This window comes from Leptodactylus fuscus, chromosome 5 (assembly GCF_031893055.1).
Source record: "Leptodactylus fuscus isolate aLepFus1 chromosome 5, aLepFus1.hap2, whole genome shotgun sequence".
Lineage (NCBI taxonomy): Eukaryota > Metazoa > Chordata > Amphibia > Anura > Leptodactylidae > Leptodactylus > Leptodactylus fuscus.
This window is the reverse complement of record NC_134269.1, coordinates 115,772,562-115,778,561: the sequence shown is the minus strand read 5'-3', so window position 1 is coordinate 115,778,561 and position 6,000 is coordinate 115,772,562.

The window sequence follows — 6,000 nt, the reverse complement described above, 5'->3', positions numbered from 1 at the left end:
AACAGTTTCTGAAAGGGGCCTCTAGGCTCCGCCCTCCAGTGCAACCGCCAGTCCCGCAGTGGGACTTAGCTTCGGTGCTTCAAGGACTGTGTGAACCACCCTTCGAACCCTTGTCTGAGGTAGACTTAAGATACCTCACACTTAAGGTAACATTTTTATTGGCTATAACATCCGCCAAAAGGGTTGGAGAATTACAGGCTCTATCAGCTTCTGAGCCTTATATTCAATTTTTTCCTGACAGGGTGCAACTGCGGTTTGTCCGTGGGTTCCTACCCAAGGTTCCCACCCCTAAGAACATCAACCAGGTGATATCCCTACCCTCCTTCTTTCCTTCCCCTACTTCAGAACAGGAGGAGAAGTTGCATAGCTTGGACCTGGTGAGGGCCTTGCGTATATACTTGGAGCGGACAAACCCCTTTCGTAAGTCAGAGAATTTACTCATAAACGTATTTGGTCACAATAAGGGTAACAAGGCCTCCAAAGTCACCCTGTCAAAGTGGATAAAGGAAGCCATCATTGGGTCCTTACAAACCCAAGACCTGCCTGTTCCAGAGTGTCTGCGGGCCCACACTACCAGGGCCATATCTGCCTCCTGCGCAGAAAGGCAGTCCCTCTCGGTGGACCAAATATGTAGTGCAGCTTCCTGGAGCTCGCACCTGACGTTTGCTAAGCATTATAGGCTTGACTGGCGCACCTCCAATGCAGTGGCCTTTGGGCGTACCATTTTGGCTTCAGCCTCTCAGAGTTTCCCTCCCTAATGGGATATTTTCTTGCTAGATCCCCATGTTGTGCCGCTGTTTGGCGTAGGGGGAACGAAAGATTATGAAGATAATCTGTTTTCCCTTAGCCCAAACAGCGGCACAAGTCTCCCTCCCTTTATGCAGATTTACTGTCTGTAAGGAAGATGAATTATTCTTTTGACTAACACAGGGGGGGAGAGGTCTCTCTGACCTAATATAGGGGAGGGGGAGGTTGTTTGTTAGTTAAGTAAACTTATTCCACCTGTCCTAAACAGTACACAGGGGAAGGAAAACCCCATGTTGTGCCGCTGTTTGGGCTAAGGGAAAACAGATTATCTTCATAATCTTTCGATTCTCCTCTGCCAACTATGTAGCCATCTCCTATATATGATTCAAAATGGTATTGATAATAGTATCTGATAGGTTTATGTAAGACAGGAGGCATTTTGCATGAAGCAGATATGAATAGAGCCTGAAGTCAGTGTTATCAAAAATGCATATTGCGATGTTCTGCAGCAGCTGAGGTTCTGCAGGGAATCTTAGGAACCCCCATTTACATGACATTTAGGCCCTCGGTAATAATAGTATTAATATATTTATTATCTATGCAGTGAAAACGTGATGTTTGTCGTGGAAACACAGTTTAAAAAATAAGAGACCCCCTCCCACATTCTCAATTGCAATAATAACAATGCATATAAATTATATATAATGCCATCATCTCTGTAGTTCTATTATAAGTAGAAATCTGAGAAAGACCAAAGTCAATTTTTTTTATTATTATTATTATAGGATTTTTCATTTTTTGTGACAGTTGGCTTCTACATTCTGCCTTTACACTAGTGGCTGTTTTTCCACAGGTTTCTTCTTTTTCCTGCAGAATATGTAGATGCTGAAAGAAAGAAAAATGAATATTAGTTATTTGATATCTGCTATGTACAAGTGAATTCTTCTATACTGTACATGGGTGTAATGTGTGTAGATGTCGCTCACTTAGGACTTCTGATCCCTATGGCAGCCTTAGCACTGCATTGACTTCATTGGGATCTGTCAGGTTTATGTATTTTGTATGGTTGTAACATTTTACTGGGATAGAGAGAGCAGCAGACTGCGCTATTCTGCCTGGCGGCGCAGAGGATAACCGAAGCAAATTGCTGGCTCCAGTATCCCACTGAACATAAGGGGTTCTGAATATGATGAACCAAAACAACATAAACAGAAAGTGACAGAACCAAAATGTCCAATACTGAAGTATCAGAACCGAGTCTTCTGACCAAACATTTATATCAAATAGAAAGCTGACAAAGATTTGTTGGGCTTGACTACACTTATATGATTCTTGCTTGTGTGCTGCTAATCCTACAAGTATCATATAACTATTACCTACCATATGCCAGCAAATAACAAGATGGTGACGGTGAGGGCTCCGGCCACAGGTATTATTATGTGGAGGACCTTCTGTCTTTTTCCTAGGACAACAAGCGTCTTTGCAGGCTCGGTGATGTCAAGCACGGCAGGGAGTGTAGGGCGAGTCTGATATTTTTTTGTCATCCTTACTGATCTGCTGAGAACTAAATGAAAAAGAAATGTATTTTATAGCACAAATAAAGGCATCTTAGGAGGCATAACAATAATAATAATCATCATCATCATCAGCATTATACAGATATAATATATTGGAATATCAGACTCATATCTTCTTGTCATAGATTAGAATTACATATAACTATATTTTTTAAATCAAATTTGATAGAATCTGGGCTGGAGCTTCCGATGCTGATGCTAAACTCACCCTAAAAACTGAACATTTATTGGGGGTGATAGTGTGCACTTACTTGTCACATGGTATACAAGGCTGCTGACTGGCACCCCGGAGTACAGGCTGGTTGTACAAGAGTAGCGGCCGGAGTCCTGCATCTGTATCCCTTTGATTTCTAGATAGGGATCCTCGGTGACTCTTTAATCAATATGGCCGTGCTGAAAAGAAAATATGAACAATTGTTAGATCCTCAAATGTCTCATTTCTTTATAATCAGGTTATTTCTATTACTGATACTATATTGTATCATTATTCTCTTTACATTGTATTTACCTTCCAGAATGTATTCTTATAAGATAAGACTATATAATAATATATAAAAATATCTAATGTAAGCTGAGACTATATAAGAATATACAAAAATATCTCATGTAAGCGGAGACTATATAAGAATCTATCGCATATTGTGATCTGTATCACCTCCGGTTATATGACAGAACACAAGCTGCCACATACATTGCTTTTTCTGCTTGTGGCACATGTAGGATTCTTTTTGGACAGTCATATTAATCTCACTGTCCTCCAGGATCAGTAAATCAGATTTTCTAGAATTATCTGTGGACTGTTAGAAGTGTTCTGGATATATATAAAGCATATATAGGAAATTTAGTGTCCTGAGCTTTTACCAAATAAATATAGGAATTTATAGATAGGAATATAAAGGGTTACTTTACCAGAGCATCTATTCCCGGGGCACATACAGCTACACCTATCAAAGTATTCTGTCAAAAAAAGAAAAAGCATGTTATTGCAAATAACTTCATCCATATAAGAGAATATTGTCACTAGTCATGTAAAGAGAACACACATCTTTATAATATCATGCACAAGTGTCTCCATAGGATTCTGGACACATAGAACCTCACATGTCAGTGAGTGCACCAAGGTAATGGCAACCACAATAGCCACAGTTCTAAACATGTAATAAGCCCCCCAAGTACAGCGGCCACTGTGTATTTGCTTCCTCCCCATCCCTACTGCGCTGTCATCTCTCATAGTTACATGGAGGTATCCAGTCAGTGGCCGCTCACATGGAACTTTCTTATCCTGATCCAAAGATCAGCAGATCACTGACAACTATCTGACAACACAGTGAACATAAAACTCCCATATAATGTACAAAATCCAATAAAACATGTATTATAATAATAAAAGACTGTCATCCTAGTTCCTCTGGATTATTACGTATATGTTATACTATACCTTGATTTCTTGGAGGGCTTCCGGCACAGACAATCTTTTCTTGCACACAGGTCTTACAGTTGGTATAGAATTGTGTCATTAATCCTAGGAAAAGCACTTGTGTTAGAGAATTATAATGTTATAGAGAATATAATATATATATATAAGATAGAGTCATATAAAATGTACCTACCACAGCTGTCTGCACCTTAAGGGTAAGTTCACACTGAGTAAACGCTAGCTTATTTTGTAGAGTAAAATTACACTTGTAAATTTTGCTATCACTTTGACTTCAATGATATTTTTTACACATGTAAAAATATGCCTGTAAAATGACATTGAAGTCAATGGGAGCCTTATTTTTACATGTGTATACATACGCGTTTACTCAGTGTGAATGCACCCTAAAAAAATAACAGATTACTGAAAGGTTTTATTCTTAGACTCAACAGTAAACTTTATATAGAATTATATTCTTTGCATCTGTATATTATTATATTACGGCAGCGACGCCCTGTCTTGTATTATGGGAGATTTCCAATAACAGAAATCTTGGAGCTGTCCCAGGAGGTTCCAGACCCGCTCTAGAGGACAGCAGGGACTACTACAAACATCCCTGGCAGCCAATCAGATAGTTCATGTCCCTATGAGGATATCTCCATAAGGCCCTGGGTGTTTATTACATGTATGTAGAATATTATATAAAAAATAAAGCAAAGTGACATTAGAAATGAATAAAAAAAGGAAAGCTTAACTCTTGTTCCTGCCCTATACCAACGAATGGGGGTGAAACAGGGTGAATTTTAGCTGTCAATCTGGGGTTTTTTTTGCCTTTTAATTGGACCTTTGCAGATGACCCATATACCTAATTTATATAGGGTATTATTCATCTTTCAGCATCGCCCCTCAGTTTATTTAGAAGGGCCCTTTACATTTATATTGATGATTTTGATCCTAATCCCAACAAGAGAAGTTACTATTATCTGGCAACAATATTTTCTGCTCTATGTCTAATATTGATGTACATGTGGATCTGTACATCTGATCTGACACAGATGTGTGAACTGATTCGATTATCCCCTACATTATTTGTTTTTGAGTGTATATATGTCTCATCTCCTCCATATTACTATTTTTTACTTTAACTAATAAAAGTTTTATACATTCTTTTTTGTTTTGACACATTTATGATACCCTATCCCTGGACCAGATTCTAAATAAACTTGATAGTGGTAATAATATAGGATTGACCTCCCTGTTGCACGAGTTGACTTAATACCAAAGAGCTCAAATTTTGTCTCATCTGACCAATGTGGATGATTCTGAGAGTGATTGGGAGAAGGTGCTGTAATCAGGTAAAACAAAAACTCCGTTCTTTGGCATTAACTCAACTCACTGTGTTTGGTGAAAGAGAAATGCTGCCTATCAGCCAAAGAACACTGTCACCACTGTCAAGCATGGAGGTGGAAACAGTATGTTTTGGGAGTATTTGTATGCTAAGGGCCCAAGACTACTTCACCGCATCAATGGGAGACTGGATGGAGCAATGTACCATAAAATCCTAAGTGACAACCTCCTTCTCTCTCCGCCAGGACACTAAAAATGGCTCGTAGCTGGGTCCTCCAGCAGAACAATGACCCAAAACATACAGCCAGGGCAACAAAGGAGTGGCTCAAAAAGAAGCGCATTAAGGTCATGGAGTGGCCAAGCCAGTCTCCAGACCTTAATCCTATGGAAAACTTATGGAGGGAGTTGAACCTCCAAGTTAAAGCGACAGCCTCAAAATCTTAATGATTTAGAGATGATATACAAAGAGGAGTAGACCAAAATTCCTCCTGACGTGTGCAAACCTCATCATCAACTACAAGAAACGTGTAACTGCTTTTTTAAAAATTATGACTGCTTGTGTTAAAATAATGAGTAAGGTTTACTTAAAATATCATGATCTTATGGAAGAAATAGATGATAAAACTATGTGATGCTAAATAAAGAAAGCAATTCTACTCCAATATTATTCAGATAACTGTTGTAGGTTCTTTCCAGGTGACAATTGTAGTCTGCCTCTGTGCAGTGTTCGGAATCATGTCACGTAGATCTTACTCTCACATCTTCACTGCCTGCCTTACCCTGGTAATTGAAGAATGGCTCAAGTTACCAGCTGTTCTTATGAAACGTTGGCTTTTGGATAGAGGCACCACTGGGAGAAATCACACAGAACAAACAAGACAAAACTGGAAAGACAATTGTTAGTGAAGCACA